Genomic DNA, 19,603 nt, shown 5'->3' on the forward strand with positions numbered 1-19,603 from the left:
CAATGACAGTGCTGACTGTTCTAATCCATAACATGCAATATTTTGGCAATCAAAACTTCAGTTTGTGAACCTGAAATAGCTCCAATTTTGCCGGATATGAATGCTGAATTAATGCCACACGAAGACCTCACAATCTGCCCCAAACCGACTCACAAAATTGCTGCTGCTGCCCAACTGACAGGGCCGTACAGGTACGGCCTGGTACGGCTGCTAGATAAAAATATTGCAGCGTTTTTTGTCACTCCAAAAGCAATAAATCTGGGCGCCTAGGGTTGCTGAATAACCCCCTAAAATATGAAATTCATCCGTCAAGCCAATTAGGAGTTATGAGCAAAAACGTGGGTCCAAACCCTGGACTGGCAATCTGAAAATAATGCACAACTGTGTCTTCAAACCCTGTTAATCAATCCACAAATGCTAGGGCACAACTGAAACCCTTATTCCAACCAAAGTAAACCCTTATAATTGAATCTTAATGAAGTCCAAATGAGATGGCTGAATTACCAACTCCTCAAATGCAACAATTCAGGTGATATTTCACACCCTCAAAGTCGCCAATCCAAGGGAGTGATTCGTTCCCAAAGATCAAATAATAATTTGCAGACCCAAGAGACTACAAATTTGCTCCACAATGGAAGAAGTAGAAGAAATCTCAAATCCAAGCCTATCCCAAAATGAGAGGCCCAGCCCTCTATTTATTCACTTTTCTAAGAAGTTGCTAGAACTTCTAGAACCATCCTTTATAAAATCTCATTATAATGCACTTTTTCTAGAACTTCTAGAAACATCCTTTATAAAATCTCATTATAATGCACTTTTTATAATAAAGTAATTTTATAAAATAAAAAGTGCAACTCAACTTAAAATTATAACATGTAGGCCCCAATAACACATAATAATAAAATATAACCTCTTAACACTTCTTCAAGAGCAAGATATGACCATCTGATCCGCAAAATTGACTCTCTCTCCACACCATTTGCCTACGAGAGTCTGGAATAGGCAAAATCCATGATCAATGTCATGTCGAACTAAAGAGGGGACATTACACCCACCAATGCATATTTGTTGGGTCAATTTCTTCAATGTAACAACATCATAGGTCTTCTAATGTTGCAACTTGCACTTGTAACATAAATACCTTTGATGGATTTGAAATGTTGATGGAGGAGATGGAAGAGTTCAAATTGATAGAAAGGAATCAAAAGACTATTAATACAAGAAGCATTTGTACAAATAAAAATGAATGCCACATGTTATTTGAGAAAGTAATCAATTGATGAAAATGATCTTGAATCCATAATATAACAAACCGAGCTTACTCCTTATGCTCTATTTCATGTTCATCATGACGATGGATCACAGAGTGTGATCCGAAATGTTGATGCAAAAGCTTTTACACAATTGAATCAAGAAACAAGCTAAAATATCTCATGGATTGTGGAAATCTGCTTGTTTTTAGGAGAGACACAATTGAGACAAATAATCAATGAGGAAAATGATCCTAAATCAACCAATAAGAAAAACAAGATAGGTCACATAATAAGTACAATCCTTTTCTTAAAACATAGCTTTTGTAGAAGTGAAATATACATTAACATTATATATAATGATGAATATTATATATATATCCACATATATATACTCAAATGTACTTTCACTATTTTATAAGAGTTACTTCATATATATATATAATGTTCATATTCTATATTTGGCTCTTGTTGTTTATATTGGTAATCTGCCGAAAGCTAATCAAGGATAAATGTTAGTTATAACTAATGAGTAGTCATGATCCTACATGGCCGTCATGTCCCAATGGGGACATGATCTCAAATATTAATACCTAGTCGTGCGGCTGCAGATCGATATTAATCACGAGCCAATATATGATCTCAGCAGCATTCGATATCTTTAGCACTCAAACATATTAATATAGTCAGGTCTATTGTTGGGATAGTATTGTTATTTCTGATCTTTGTTATAAATTTGGAGATTATACACAGCAGTTGCAGACATATAGATATTTCAGTCTGATCCATATTCAAGCATATCAAAGCTGCAATATTATTATATCAGATCTCTATCAGAGATCCTGTTCTTTTACATTATATTAGAGCCATCCTGATAGAGAGAACTCGATCTGAGAATTATTAATCTCAGAATTTTTAATATCATATTTTAATATCTTCAATTCAAAATGGTGAATCACGTAAGGTTAGAGGATAGACTTGAAGGAGGTTCAAATTTTTCATTGTGGAAAATTCGAGTTATGATTATACTACGAGAGATGGAATTAGAAGAATATATATAGTCAAATAAACCAATACTGGAAAATGATCCAAATAAAACATGGAAGAGGCACAACAACAAAGCTATGAAGATTATTAGAGATTCTGTGAAGGATCACATTCTCCCTTCTATATCCAGTCTTAAAACAGCTTTTGAGATGTTCACTACAATTAAGAATACTTTCGGAATTAACAACACCAAAAGATTGCTAAGATTGAAGCAAGATCTATATATCAAAATGAATAGTGGAGACTCAATTATGCCTTATTTCTTAAGAATTCCTGAGTTCAAAGATCAACTTGCAGCTATTGGAAGTCAAGTAGATGACAAAGAACTTATAGCCTTAAAAGGACTACCACTATCTTGGGAAACTTTATTCGTGGTCTAAGCTCTAGACCTGATCTTCCTAAATTTGAACTACTAAAAAATGAATGCACTCAAGAAGAGTCAAGATTAGTTTCCAGAGGAATCAGCTTAAATCAATAGGGAGACATTCAAGCTCTTCAAGCTAATACCAACAATAAAGAAAAGAAAGGTAAATTCAAACGAAATAGAAAGGAATTCAACAAATCATACAGGAAATGAGATTGTTCAGAAGTACAATGTTTCAAATGTGACAAATTTGGTAACACTCATAACTTCTGTCCAGAACAAAAGAAAATTCAAGCAGCTCTAGCAGAAATCAAAGAAGACAAAGAATAAAACTTTGCATTTTATGTAGCACTCTCAAGTGAATTAAACTCCAACAAAAATGCTTGGATTATAGATAGTGGAGCATCACGTCATATCACAAGCTTTAGAGATAAATTTGAAAGCTTCAAAGGATACTCCTCTGAAGAAGTAACCATTTGAGACAACTCTACTCACCCAATTAAAGGTATTAGATCATGTTCAATTCAACTAAATTCAGGTATTACTCTTCAACTTAAGAATGTTTTATTTGTACCTGGTATAAAAAAAAATTTGGTATCTATCTCTGGACTTACTGATTAGGGGTATCGAATTACCTTCCAAGAAGATAAAGTTCTATCTTGGCTAAAGAATTTGAATATCAAGAAAGCTATATCCATTGGATTTAGAGATGGAAGCTTATATAAACTTTGTAACCAACAAAATTTAGCTCTAAATCATGAAACATCAAACACAAATGAAATGTGATATAGAAGACTAGGTCACCTTCATTTTTGTGCTTTATCATTGATAGGAAAAATTGTAAAAGGGTTACCTAGCCTTAAACTTGACCATTTAGGCATTTGCAAAGGATGTGCCCTAGGTAAAAACACAAAAAAATCTTTTTCCAAAAGTGTACACAAATCAAATTTTGTACTTGAACTTATTCATACTGATCTATATGGTCCTATGTCTATACCTTCCTTAAGTGGATGTGTTTATTATGCGATCTTTATAGATGACTATTCTAGGAGAACTTGGATCTACCTCCTTAAACAAAAGGAGTCTATTTAAGTGTTATCTAAATTCAAAGAATTCAAAGCCCTATTTGAAAATTAGTTTGGACAAAAAATCAAAATCCTAAGATCAGATAATGGAGGTAAATACATCTCAGAAATCTTTAAAGATTTTTGCATTACTATTGGGATTAAGAGGGAGTTTTCGGTACCATATAATCCTCAATAGAATGGAGTTGCAGAACAAAAAAAATGGATCCATTATTGAATCAGCCGGAGCTATGATGCATGACCAAAATCTTCATACCACTTTTTGGGCTGAAGCTTCTAATATTGTAGTTTATATTCAAAATAGATTTCCTCACTCAATATTGGAAAATACAACTCCTGAAGAAGTATTTTAAGGCATAAAACCAAACTTAAGCCACCTAAGAATATTGGGGTGTCTTCTTTATATTCATATTCCTAAAGAAAAGAGAACAAAATTAGAACCACCTGGAAAGAAGGGTATACTCATTGGATATAGTGAATCAACCAAAGGTTACAAGATCTATGTCCCTAGTCAAAGGACCTTCGACTTCAGTAGAGATGTAAAATTTGAAGAAGACATTGCCTTTAACGATTCAAAGAACATTGATCAATCATACATAGAACCTATTATTGAACTAGATGAGGATCTTTTAGTAGAGAATGAGAGGGAGAATGATATTGAACATATTGAACCTATTATTCCAAATTCAGAGAATTCTGAAAATTCTAACAATAAAAGGAGACCACGTTAGGTTAAAAAAATGATAGAAGAAAATCATATAGAACCTGGTGAAGTGGTTAGAGAAAGCAAGAGAACAAGAAATCAATCATGCTATGTAGCACTACTCTCTGAACTCATCAAAATAGAACCTTCAAATGTCGAAGAAGCCTTATTAAGCAAATCCTGGAAAGATGCAATGATTGAAAAATATCAATCAATGCTAAAAATGATGTGTGGGATGTTGTACCCAAACCAAAGAATAAATCAATTGTCTCTTCTAAATGGCTATACAAAATCAAACATGCACTTGATGGAAGCATTGAAAAATACAAAGTCAGATTTCTAGCTCATGGATTCTTGCAGTAGGAAGGAATTGATTATGAAGAAACATTTGCACCAGTCGCCTTATACAAAACTGTTAGGACTATCATAGAAATTGCAGCATCCAAAGGGTGGAAGATACATCAAATGGATGTCAAAACAACATTCCTAAATGACGAAATTGAAGAAGTATATATTGAACAACCAGAATGATTCATCACTCATTTCAAAAATTCTCATGTGTGTAAATTAAAGAAAGCACTACATGGCCTTAAACAAGCACCTAGGGCATGGTATGAAAGAATAAACAACTATCTCACAAAATTAGGGTATTCCAAGAATGAAGTTGATCCTAACATATATTTCAAAATAAATGGAGGTGATATGATTATTCTTGTATTATATGTTGATGACTTGCTAATAATAAGTGAAGAACATCTTATAGGTAAATGCAAACAGGAACTAACAACAAAATTTGATACAAAAGACCTAGGACTTCTTCATTGCTTCCTAGGTCTGGAAGTCTGGCAAAAGGAGAACTACATTTTCTTAAATCAAGAAAAATATATTGTTGATATTTGACTAAGTTTGGAATGATGGATTGTAAACTAGTTACTAGTCCTATGGAAGCTAATTTACATAAATTGAAAAATGATGGACTTGGATCTGAACCTACTAATCCTACTTACTACAGGCAAATCATTGGATCACTAATGTACTTGGTGAACACTCGTCCTGACATATGTTATGCAACTAATACATTAAGTCAATCTATGTGTGAACCAAAGAAGATACATTTAAAGGCAGCTAAGTATATCTTACGATATCTAAGAGGATCAGTTGGTATGGGACTCAAATATGATCAAGTTGAAATCAATCTTCATGGATACTCAGATTTTGATTGGGCATGCAACTCTACTGAACATAAGAGTACTATAGGATGTTGCTTCAGTCTTGGATTTACAATGATTTCTTGGTTCAGTAGAAAACAGTCCTCTGTTGCCTTAAGCTCCACTAAAGCAGAATATATAGCCTCGTCCATGGGAGCTAGAGAAGCCATATGGTTGCGGAAAAGAAACCTTTGAAGCCAACTATTATTCATTGCGATTATCAAAGTTTTATCAAGCTTTTTGTAAATCCAGTTTTCCACAATTGATCTAAGCATATTGAGATACCTTATCATTGTATTAGAGATATGGTAGATCGAGATGTTATCAAGTAAGTACAAATGAGCAAACAACGGATGTTCTTACCAAACCTCTTGTTAAGGTTAAATTGGAATATTTTAGAGGAAAACTTGGTATGATCAAATTGTAATTTTGAATATTGAACTTGAGCTTTAATTTTTATGTGTATTTATGCTTCTAATTGAATATTTGCATCAGATATGTAATGAAAGATGATGATCTTTCATAGACATATATATTCAGAAGGTAATCTTTGTAAGGTGACAATCTTTCAAATGATAGGCCTGTTATTATGACAATTTATGTTATTGTTCCAGATACACTGGAAGTCATTGATAACGAATGTATTATGATCACTCTTATTGATCCGGAATGCCGGAGATCACAATACATGTTATGATAGTGTTCATAACATTGTGATTATAGTTATTTGACAAGTCACTGTTTCAGAGTGTTAATGTCAAATAATCTGTTGATTGTATGGATATCATCAATCTTGATATCATGTTAAGAGTTCATGAGAAATTTTTCACTTCTTTGTTGCTAAGAGGGACTGTTAAAATGTAGCTTCTGTAGAAGTGAAATAAAAATTAACATTATATACAATGATATATATATATATATATACACTCAAATATACATTCACTATTTTATAAGAGTTGCTTCATATATATATAATATTTATATTCTTCATCAGGCTCTTGTTGTTTATATCAGTAATCTGCCGAAAGCCAATCAAGGACAAACATTAGTAATAACTAATGAGTAGTCATGTCCACGTAGGGACATGACCCTACATGGCCATCGGCTACGTAGAGTCATGTCCCTACGGGGACATGATCTCAAATATTAATACCTAGTCATGCGGCTGCAGATCGATATCAATCACAAGGCAATATACGATCTCAGCAGCATTTCATATCTTCAGCACTCAAATATATTAATTCAGTCAAGTCTATCGTTTCGATGGTATTGTTATTTCTGACCTTTATTATACTTTTGGAGATTATACACAGCAGTTGCAGACATATATAGATATTTCAGTCTGATCCATATTCAAGCATACCAAAACTGCAATATTATTATATCAGATCTCTATCAGAGATCCTGTTCTTTTACACCTTTGATATGATGACTATCTATGGGTGCCATTCTAACAAGTCTCTTACTACATTAGAATTTGGATGATAACTCAACACTAGCAGTATGCGACCTTTAATAGGAATCCAAAAATGTTTCCTGGCAGCTTGAGAATCTTCATTGTTGCCATTTTTCTTTGATCTGCCCACTCTTGACTTTTTTTTGAGGTAAATTTTCAGACAGATCAACAAATGCTTAGTAACGTAAGGAACTGTACTACAGAAAAACATACAATGTTAGACATTCTACAGTTAATCAGTACATTCCATGTAATATCTCTTTGAGGAATACTGTGAAACAATTAAGATTCTCTGTCTATGAATCCACATTTTTCATACATCTATGATTGTGTATATTACATGCATGTCTACTAGAGCATTTCCAATTATAATAGCTGAAAGAAATTGCCTTACAAGTTCATTTTGATAGAAGTAAATTCCCAGTTCCAAGCCTCCATTTGGGTACAAACAAGAAGGACGTTGGGGAAGGATTTGACAATACACCTGCCAATTGCATTTCCTTGAAAGTTTTCAAAGCCTTTTGAATAAATTCATTCTGTGCATATTCTATATCATTGCATTCCATGGAATGCCATCTCTTTGAGGCATTGTGTCAAATAGTCCACATGCCTTCTCTGTGCTTTTACTTTTTGCATACATGTCTACAAGAACTTCCAGGTATACTTGACAAAATTCACTTTTTGTTTTTCTTTAATCGATATCCTTACACTTTTCCCGAAGCTCCCATTTTTTCACTAGCAGGAATTGGCTTTGTGCCTGCTAATACATTTGCTTGGAAGTTTACAACATTTTCAAAGAATTCATTTTGTGCATATCCTACAATAATTGTAGTCCTTAAGATCACATTGCTTTCAGGGATACTGTTGTGCCTTGTCTGCTTCCATATATTGCGTGCATGTCTACCAGGGCAGTTGAAAACATAATTGGGAAACTCTCACTTGGCAAAAACTTGCCAAGACCCCCCGAAAAAACTCAGGAAACGATTTGGTCAATTTAAAAAAAAAACTTGGGAACCTAAAAAATAGCTTAAATTCTTAGTTATCAGATTTGTGCCCAGAAGGCTGAATTTGGATTTGGATCTAATCCGGATTCAGATTCATGCCAAGATTTGGTTAGGATCTTTGTTTTGGACTGTGATTCTATTTGGATCCGCGAATTGTGAATCTGGACAAATCCACTGTTCAAAACAAGGATCCTGCACAAATCCATCACAAATCCATGAGGATTCACACAAATCCACATGGATCGACACAAATCCAACATGAATCCGTCACAAATCTACACAAATCCATTATGAATCCCCAGGGTCCACAAGCCAACCTCACAAATCCTAACGGGAAAGATAAAAAAATCATGAATCCACGAATCTGATTCATGTGCCCGAATCGGATTCGTAAAGTTAGTTTCTATAAACTTAGAAGTAAATACATCATAGTAAATAGCTTCTTTAAAACTAGAAGTAAATAAATCATAGCAAAACAGTTTGAGCAATTTTGGCCAGTGTCTTGGGTGAGAGCAAGTGCTTGAGCTAAGTCTGTAAGGATTCATAAATAGAATTGAAACCAATGATTTTTGATAAAATGAGTTAGAATCATTAGAAAATCATTGTTCTAGCTTTAATTTGACCTCAAATGGCTTGGACAATTTGTGGGAGATAACATTGCGTAAGGCATACTGAATTCTGAAATTTTGCCGAGCTTAATTTTTTTTGGAAACCCCCAAAATCTAGAGCCTGCATTTTAACTCCTATGAAGCTGAAACTTATCTCAAACATCTTGAAAATATTTATACAAATATAACTTAAAGTATAAGTTGAATGCAACTTATACTTAAATTGTTATATTGGTACAAATCCTCCTGCCCTTGAGCAGCAAAATTGACTAAACAATGCTTTTAATGCAAAGTGTTATAAAAAACTGACATTTTTAGGCGTTTGAACTCTAATTTCGTGCATGGACAAGTGTCTTCACAAAACTCGCCGATTTTTCCACAAATTCTTGGCAATTTTTTTGCCAGCTGTGTAGTGCCTCTCCCATTTGACTTCTATAAGTCATCCTGATGGATGCAACCTTGTTTATCTTTTGTTGTGATGGGATCATGATTGTGACCCTGAGTGGTCTACACCGTCAAGGTGTTTGGATTTATGTTTCTGTATCAGTTGCTTTGTTTATGCTTTTGACTGATCTATGAGATTATGTTGTGATTTTTGGTTCACTGAGGTTTGTGCTAGTGGTTACCAAGATCGATGTGGTATCATGAGGTTGTTCCGTGATTACCCTGAGATGTGTGGAGAGATTGCACTATCTTCTATTACCATGCTACACTGGACTAGGTTCCTGTAGCAGTGGTTAGTCATGTTTATGATTGTGTTTGCTTATGTGTTTTAAGTGTCTTTTTGTTGATTCTGTAATCAATCATTATTAAATGCTTAAGTAATTAGAAATGGATTGTTCATGTGGGATTATTTGGTTATGTGCTGCGGACATTTACCTTGTTATATTTTGATCTGAGAGATATTTGTTCTTATGTGATGCTTTATATTTGAGAGGACGTGAGGGTCAGATGTTACACCTTGATTCCAGTATCATAGATTTTAGACTACTATGCTGCTCAGTTAATCATATTGCATGACGATGCCATTTTGAGATGACAGTGTGTTTTATGATGATATCTGGTTATCTGGTTTTTGGACATACCTCTGATTATGTTATGTGATGGATTTAATGCTATGGTTATTTACTTCATTCCTGCGTTTTTATGCTTTATACGAACGTGAGTGATGTAAATAGATTATTTTAATATAATTAATTAAATGGTTAAATTAGGTGATTTAATGCATTTATTGCTTCAGTTATGTTATTATATGCAATTGCACTTGATCGTGTTGTTTAGTGTGCAGGATTTATATCCCTAGCAGTGGCACATGGAGTTAGTGATTCAGCCATTCATATTTTACCAATGTCGTCCTTATATGGTCGACGTATCCTTTATTTAAATGTTTAAATTAAACCTTTTGGTGATTATTAAATCCGAACTCATTTGCATTATGTGATTAGACCAGTAAGCATGTCTGTGCATTTAGAGGTTCGCATTGTCACGAAAGTTATTAAGGAGATTTATGTGTTTTTGGGTTTTCGGGCTTTTTAATTGATTTATTTTAATTTCTGGCAGCTTTGCCATAGATGAATTCTTATTTATAGGAATACCTTGTTTTCGTTTGGGTCGATTCAGGGTTTAACTAGATTGGCTGGTTAAATGCCCTAATCGATTATTCACCCGAAAAGTGAATAAGTATCCAAAAAGGAATTTAATTCCTCACTTCTCACTTTCGAATTGGAAAGTTGGAGAGTAAAACCCAAAATCCTCTTCATGAGGATTTACTGTTTTGTTCATTGTGGGACCTACGGGCGTGGGATCGTCATGAGGTTTAGCTCGTTGGATCTAGCTCGGGGAAACCTTGGATTGCTGCGATTTTCAGCTATTTTTGTGGGATATTTATTTTATGGTTCAGATTCTCGTTTTTCCCTTTTGGCTGTGAAGTAGGGCTTTCCCGTTTTATTGTTTCGGCTTTGTTTCTGCTTCTATTTTTGGTATCTATTTGTTTGGAGGTCGAGAACTAGTGTTCCCCTCCATTTTTGTATGCTAGTTCTACCCGATTGGGCGGGTATGAACATTTCCCTATTTTTCGGGATGAGGGTTTGGGTTTTTGGGCCGTTATGCTGGCCGTTTTTGCATATGGTGTCCGATTCCTTTTATTTTTTGATTTTTGGGGTTTTTGAACCCAAAGGCCAAATGGGTTTTAATTTTGGAATTTTTCTAAAATTTGGGGTTTTTACCTTGTTTTGCGTGCCACCCTGTTTTCTCGAGTTTTCTTGGCATAATGTGGGTTGTGGACTTGGATGATCCGTTTGGATATCAATCAGACCACTTCTGCACTTTTATGTTGCATTGGGATGTGTGTTGCATCCGTATTCCCAACGTCGTGTTTGGTTGAGTGATTTTATACTTGTTATGGTTTCTTTTGGACCTTTGCTTTGTTTCATGGACACTAGGATTCGTGTAGAATCCATACTCTCGGATTGAGGCCGGTTGAGTAAGTTCATGACTTTTGGTCTTGTAACATCATTGGGATTCGTGTAGAATCCATACTCTTGGATTGAGGCCGGTTGAGTGATTTATGATGTATGATTTTATTGGCTTTGGGATTCATGTAGAATCCGTCCTCTTGAGTTGCTTTCGGTTTGGTGTTTTGTTTTGCATTGTGTTCTCATTCCTGTCCTTGTGTTATGCTCTTCGTGATGGTGGTGTGCCACACACGAGTACGTGCGCGTACATTTTTTGGGTGACTTGCGAGGCTTGATCTTCCATGGATTTGCTGGAAGTTATGATCATTGGGGTTGGGATGGGAGTATGCATGCCCACGGGCACTTGTCGTAGGATGAGCATGGGTAGGGTAGGGTAGCATATTGAGGGGGCTTCTATCTCGCAGCCCGGCGATCATAATGCCATGGGTATGGCTAAGAGGAGCTTGATTAAGTGATAACTAAAGAAAATGTGTGAATGGTAGTAAAACTTAAGATAATAAAACTTCATGTAATGGTTCCAAGGGAGTACCTCGAGAGGGAAGTACCTTGCGAGAGTTTCCACACGTGATCCGAGCTTGGGCTTGTCGATGCCAAGCGACTCTCCATGATGTCAGCCCCTACTTAGTAGCCTTTTGAGTGTCTGACCAGGACCTGTACTCCTTGCATTGTCTTAGGTTCTTCGTTGCAGCCATCATACTATCTGGCGTGAGTGTTAGCCTTGGATGTTGTGCTTTATGTGTGTTTGTGGTTGGATCATTATCTCCATCAGCACGGCGGGTGTGGACCTATGGGTGCCACGTGGTTGGGAGGCGTAGCTACCTTCACCACTGCTAGGGATCGGTGTACAGGCGATCTTTTGTCCTAGTGCGATCGTTGCTGGATATCTTCACTTGATACTTCGGGTTCCGGAGTATGCTTTCTTGTGATTTGTGCTTTCATTGGGATGCTTGTATATCATGTTTAGATGATGTTAGTTTATTTGATGCATTCCCTTATCATGATGTTTAGCATATGATTAGATGATGTTATTTGATTTAGTAGTATATCTGTTGCTTACTGTTGTTTAGCATGTGATAGGTGATGTTATCTATTGTAGGATTATCTTATGCGTTATCATTAGCATGTTAGATTTCTTTATGCTGATATAGTGCATGTTTTTAGTAGTGACGTCCCTATTACGACAGTACTGATGATCTGGTCGGTGGCTTGGGATGTTACGCACAGGGGATGGCTAGGACCCACGATGGTCTTATGATGCTATTGACGGATGGGAGGATCTGCATACTTAGTTTGGTTGTTTTGTTCTTGAGATATATTTCTGTACATTGCGATGTTGCTTTTGTTCTCTTCGATGTTTATTTCAGTATGTTCTTTGCTGCTGTAGTTTAGATGGATAGATGTTCATCGTTTTGTGTTGTTCTTGCACTCAAGTGTTCATTCCTCGAGCCTTTGTGGATTCGGTACTCCCTAGTGTGGAGGTTCTTTGCTCTATTTTGGTCAGTTGTTGGTCTTTTGTGTTTCTTGAAGTGTTTTTCGTGTTCTTTGGGCGACATTTGTTCAGCATGGTGTGACATTAAAAATGTATCGCACGCCCATGCAAACTGTGTCATATGATACTGTAAAGTATCGCACACCTCTTGAGAAATGTCGTACGACACTGGAAGAGTGTTGCACAACTTCTTGAGAAATGTCGTACGAAACTGATAAAGTGTCGCACGCCTTAAGGAGAAGTGTCGCCCTCCCTTAGTAAGAAGTGTTGCACGGGTTTTTGTAAAAACCTGCATGGGCGGACAGCGGGCACTTTTTGTCGTGTTCCAAACTTTTTGAGGGTTGATTTGGCTACCCTTTTGGGTGTTCTTCAACTCTATGCTGTTGCATTTTGAATTCTGTTGGTTTCTCTTGAAATCCAGTTTTCATGTTTCTGTTTTAGTGTCTTGGGGTTTAAAATATATCGTTTAAGTATAAGTTCTTATACTTAAGATATATTTTAATATATGCGACGAATCTTTTGAGATAGGTTTCAGACCTCTTGGAGATAAGTTAAGGATTTTAGGAAATTTCAGGGCTTTAGAAATCCAGACTTAGCCAATTTTCAGGGCTTCAGAATTTCAGGCTTAGCCAAATTTCAAGATTCTGCATTTTACCCCAGCTTGGTGTTTTGTTGATGAGTGGTCGTTTCTTGAGCCCTCATCTTGTTGTGGTGGTTGTTGGCTTTTGTTCGCGTGTGTCAGTTGGTAGTGCCGTTCGGAGATCTGTTGGTTGCCGGGATTGTGGTGAAGTCTTCCGTTGCGATCGTTGTGATCCCTGTATGATGTTGTCATGTGCATTCATACTTGTAAAAAAAAAAGTTCTTGGCTTGTATTTCATCCTTGTTTCCAAGGATCTCCGGGTGGGGCATTACAAACTGAGCTGCGAGTAAACTCGAGAAAAACTCACTGCTCCCAAAAACTAGGCGGAAGTGGAAACTAGCTGATTATGGCAACTATGGTTCCAACTACAACATGCAAAAAGTCTTTACTCTTTATGCTTTATATTAAACCTCCTAATTTGGCACAAATAGGGAGGATGGATGCTAGCAAAGGTTGTGGAATAACTGATCACCTTCAACAGGAGTGGTAATTTCCATGCAAGACTCTTCGCCTTTCTGCTCGAGACATTAAGATACCTAGAATTCTGCCTTGACACCTAAGACTCACAGCCTTGTATATCTGGTCATTGAAGAGGTTGTAGATTTTCCATCTAGGAACTTAAGTACTACAATACTCCCATAAAATGGCCTTAAATTTATCGAAAATAGAGGCTAATAGAGCTAGAGCACTATAATTTTCCCCTTATATATATTATTAAAATAAGATTCATTCCTTGAATCCTTCCTTATCTCTTCCTTGTGAAGAGTAAAAAATCTGTTTATAATCATTCTCATCAACCTTTCTTTTTATTATTATTAACATGATCGCTGATTTAAGACTTATGGTCTCATTTAGGCGTTGATTGGTTATTCATGCAATGACTACCATTTACATCATTTTGATATTTAAGTTGCTGCTATTATATTGCCCAATTAGATGATCGATTCTAAATCGCTACTGCCAATTACCATTAGTTTATATCCTATTATTATTTAATATTGGCTTCCCTTGGACAATGATTATGATGGATGTCAGTCTTCTTTGGTTGACCCTTATTAATTGGGCTTTTCTTTCTTAGGCAGTGCTAATAGTAAATCAATAATAATTTTGTTACTATATATTATATTTATTATAGATCATATTAGTGATATAAGTTTTAATGTCCTAATATATTATTTTATCATTCATTCCTAGTCCGGATAAGGGATATCACACATTTGTTACAGAAACAGTCCTCAACAGACTTGATAGAGGCTAGTGCAAGTGGAACAATGTGCTGCTGAAGCTCAATTGTATCTCATCTCAAGGGATATTTATGCATTGACGCAGGCTTTCATCACCATCAAGATGAGCTTAAACCTTTTATTTTGATCACACTATTCAGAATGTGGCCAGTAAGACAATTATCCACCTGCTCTATAGATTTACAGATAAGATATTGCTGACATTCTTCTATTTTTCAAAAAGTAAATTCATATTTAAAATCGGCATATAACTGTATAGTAGATTTCTGATGGGATGAGCTATAATAGTGTTTGAATAAATGACAACTGGACAGCATGTCAAGGGGCACATGAACGAGCTGCTGTAGACTTTATGCAAAGTGTGGACACACAGATAGGGACGGGATGTTTTTCCAGAAAAACTGAAGGCATACTTTAGTCATGCTTATAATTTTGCAGATGTGGAAGCATAGTTAAGATGTATGATTTATGTAGAAGTGTCGCTCAAGCATTTTATTTATTTATTTACATTGTTTCCATTTAAAAGAAATAACACTGTGTGAGGAAATTTGACATGTCAAATATTATCTGTCTATCTATTTGAATATTGATGGAATTTTAAATTATACTTGAATTTCTGTTATTCAGTATCCGAATAATGTATTAAGTGTTAGGAGAACTCTTCTTTTGAAGATTGCATTTTTCAGTTAAAGTCAAAAACTTTTGGTGCTTGATTCAAACTTCAAACACATAATGTATCATAATAATAGAATTTAGCCATTTCTTAAATAGTATGAACAAATCATAGTATTTGTATGAGAAAACCTCTAGCCGTGCATATTATTAATGTCTGTAACAATGATTCTTTATGGTGATAAGATCACGATGGCATACAATCACATGAACCTTTATGTTGCAAGAAATACACAATTTTTAATGAGGGAAGGATAAAATGCTAAACCAAGGCATGCAAACTATTTGCATAGCAAAGGATAAAACACATCCTTGCTTCCTATTATAATGAAACAGATAAAAATATGAAGACTAATTACCTCTTACAAGCGAAGCTTGTTCCCATATTTTCAACTCCCTCATAATCTAAGATTGAAATAAATTAAATCTTAATAACCATAATCAAAGCAACGTGACAAGAGAATGCATTGTGAAGAAGTTTACCTAACTTAGCCTGCCAAATACACTTTTCTAAACAAATGACTTGGAACTTTAAAAACGAAGATTGGGACCCATTTCCTTATAAACCAATCAATGTTACTTATTATATGACACAACAAACATTATCATTTAAAAAAAATGACTTTCATTCCCTCATAAGATCCTCATTCTTTCCATAATTTGGAAAACTACCAAATGATAAGTGGGAGATATTTGTCACAAAAAATCAACATTTGCTATTGCTATCAAAATTCAACTCTATCTTCACGTCTACTTTTATCTACTCTAAACTATCCACACTACCACTCTATTATAATTCCACATATATCTTTATTGCTCCCTCTCCTTCTCCCTCTGTATATATCTATCTCTTTCTTACTCTATATCATTTCCCAATATACTTAGCTATCACTTTATCTATCTGTATCTTTATCTCTCTCTACCTCTTTGTCTCTATCTATCAAGTCACCCTAGTTAATTCCCTACACCTCCCTCTATTGCTCTATCTATTTTTCTCCTCTTTTCTCAGCCCCTTTAACTTCATCTCTAATTTTATCTACTCTAAACTAACCAAAATTTAGGTAGGAACTTGACACTTTGCATATCTTGTTTAGTCATGAAAATTGTGGTACATGAATAATTCAACATCATTTGTTGTGAGAACAACATTTCCTATTAAAAGAATTTATATTTAGTCGTCATAAATGTTTTAAAATGGTCTAGTAGTTGAACAAAACTATCACTAATTGTGATAAAATTCATGTTATTTAAAAAAACATAACTCTTTTTCACTCTCAAATGATCATATGCCACTTATCAATCTTTTGCACACTATAATAAAATATGATTTTTATTTTTCTCAACTTTAATTGCAAGACATCTTGTAAGCATCTTACTTAATAAATGACACTTATATTAAATAATTATTATTTTTCAATATTCCATACTTGTGACATTTTAGATAAAGAAAAAGACAATAGTATACTTTTTATAATGAATTTTTAATCTCATGTTTGAGTTTTGGATAAGTTTAACATGGATGGCAGAATTCACCATTAATTTACGTGAGGTGGAAACAGTTAACTATGAAATGAAGCATGCTACTTTGCAACACATTACATAGGTAACATTCTATTTTGATTTGATTTAGAATAATTTGAAAATTAAAAAGTTTCATAAGGGAAACTGATAGAAAGATTTGTTCCAAATGTTTATAAAGCTCTCGATTTTGTGCGGATTGTAATGAATTTTTAATCTCATGTTTGAGTTCTGGATAAGTTTAACATCAATGGCAGAATTCACCATTAATTTACGTGAGGTGGAAACAGTTAAGATAACCATGAACTAAAGCGTGCTACTTTGCAACACGTTACATAGGTAACATTCTATTTTGATTTGATTTAGAATAATTTGAAAATTAAAAAGTTTCATAAAGGAAACCGATAGAAAGATTTGTTCCAAATGTTTATAAAGCTCTCGATTTTGTGCAGATTGTAATATCTATAATTTGTGTCCATATCCCTTATTTCAATCCAAGTCCTTTGGAAGGTTTTAACACTTTTGGAATAGTGTTCCACAAGGTTTTCTTGAAAGCTTGAGTATGTTGTCATTTTGATTTTTCTTCCGAGGTTTTCAAATTGCGACATAGTTTTTAGAAACAGAAAATATATTGTGCATCATTGTCAAATCTTCATTAGAACAATCCTATTGTTGCTTTCTTCCAAGAATCAACATGAGTACATATTATTCACTGGTGTGTAAACTATACTTCTTTGTGATGCTTTACAACAGTGCACTTATATCTCTTTGCTTAAAAGAGTAGGTAGTATGTTTCTTCCTTTGTTTTATTTTACAAACTGCTAACATATTTTATTCTACAAGCATTTATTTTGTATTTAGACTCTTTATGTGTAAATAATTCACCATTGGTGTTCATAATATATGCATCTATGAATTTTTTGTGTGCTCTTGAATTATTTTTCTACATGATCTATTATATTTCGTTTTGAGACTTGCTTCTATAGAATGTATGTTGTGTGCGAGTTCATTCATTATTTTTTTCTTAAGGCTACTTTACCTGTAATAATCTCTTAATGTGAACCTATTTAGCAGACAATTTTGTTTTGTTTGTTGATTTTTGAAATTTCTTGTCTATTATTAATTACTTAATCTCGTTTTACTATGTATAGAACTTTCATTGTGTTTTTAGTTACCTCAAAATTATGCAGTGTTATAGAGTTTCACGTTTTCTTGGTTCTAACATTATTGTCAGTTGAAGTTATCATTGTAGAAGGTGGGTTGCCTCCTCGACAAAAATCTTTGCTATCTTTGAAATATGAAATTAAAATGTTGAACTCTATTTATTTTTAAAAATGGGTTTTATGATTTATAATAAATAAATTGTCTATAGACAATTTACTGTTGTTCAATCATATTTGTCCCTAGTTAACTTATTCGGAGACAAATCAGTCTTAGGGTTTACAATATTGTCCATAGACAACATGTCATCTCTAGAAATTATGAAATTTGGATTTGAGAATGCTTTGTATTTTGATAAAATCATTTATTGATAAATATTTATATCTTTTTCCACTGAGGTAAGTTCTTTCTTCATTAAATTTGAGATTTTGAATTTGATTTCTTTTTAGTTTTTTAAATAACCTGGTTTCCATATTTATTAGATATACATTCTTTGTTGAACTTCAGCGTGAAGTGCAAAGATTTATGCATTTTTTTAATAATATCATTTAAGAGGTAAGTTTTAGATTAAGGTAAAAACAAGTTTTGAAGGGACCCAAAACCCTTTACAAAAATCTAAAGATAAACATTAAGCACCACTAGGTTTTACAAGGACTTGAAACCTAAAGTTTTAAACAAAGAAACTAGGTTTTACAGGGACCTGAAACCAAAATTTTAAACCAAATAAAAGAGACCAGGTTTTACAAGGACTTAGAACCTAGAGTTTTAAATAAGCCAGAAAACAAAAAGAAAAACTAGTAAAACCACATGGACCAGCAACCAGCACACTAGCACCCACAACCAACACCTACATCAGCTCTTTGATGATATTTGCCAGGTAAGTTTCTTTACTTATTAATATTTAAAAAAAAATTGCAATTCTTCTATTATTATTTTTTCGAGCATTTGTTTCTATATTTATTAGGTATATTCCTTGCCTTGTTTAATATAAGGTAGAATCACTTCTATAAAGATCCAACAAAATTCATAATTACATTATGTGCCCACTATCAATAGAAACATTACAAATAACATCCAGAGTGGGATTATGCTCTAATGTCTTTCACCTTTTAAAGTTCAATTTAGTCTTAATAGTGTTAACCATTTTTCTAAATGAAGGAAGCCCATTAATGTTTTCAGTTTAATTTAGTCTTAGTAGTCTAAATAATTTCACTTTAATAGCCTTAATATAAATAATTCCAACTATGTAGTGGATGATTTGTTTGGAAGTGATATTAGTCTTAATAGCCTGAATTGAAATAGTCTTAATGAAATTAGTGTGGGATTATGCTCTAATGTTTTGTGGCTTTTTAAGTTTAATTTAGTTTTAATAGTCTAAATAATTTTTTTAAAATAATTTGTATATACATGCTTTATAATTAGTTTGAGGGCCATAAAATGGTATAAAACTTTTGGAATAGGCTTCACACAAGGTTTTCTTCAATGGTTGAGTATGTTGTCTTTTTGTTTTTTACTTGTGGGTTTTCAAATTGCTGCTATAGTTTTATACAAGGAAAATACATTGTTTCATGTGTTATTCAAAAGATAGGTAGATGTAACAAGAGGGAAGTTGAATTAGTACACTCAAGGTGTACACAACCGTGTTCACAATTGCTCTCCAATAGATCTATGCAGTATTGT

General features: G+C 34.1%; 1 protein-coding gene across 2 annotated transcripts in view; it reads left to right on the plus strand.

Moving 5' to 3' along the window:
- Positions 1 to 19,603, plus strand: part of LOC149552249 (uncharacterized) — a 146,047-nt gene that overhangs the window by 55,926 nt on the left and 70,518 nt on the right. Inside the window, exon 5 of one of the 2 annotated variants that reach the window (XR_016352883.1) lies at positions 14,887 to 15,185. The exons of the other annotated variant lie outside the window; for it this stretch is intronic. The gene's annotated coding sequence lies outside the window, so the exon portion shown is untranslated. Of the gene's footprint in view, positions 1 to 14,886; positions 15,186 to 19,603 lie in introns of those variants that run through there. 2 annotated transcript variants of the gene reach the window in all.

Source organism: Cupressus sempervirens, chromosome 6, assembly GCF_028749045.1.
Source record: "Cupressus sempervirens isolate cs-2001-9-10 chromosome 6, ASM2874904v1, whole genome shotgun sequence".
In the NCBI taxonomy this organism is placed as follows: domain Eukaryota; kingdom Viridiplantae; phylum Streptophyta; class Pinopsida; order Cupressales; family Cupressaceae; genus Cupressus; species Cupressus sempervirens.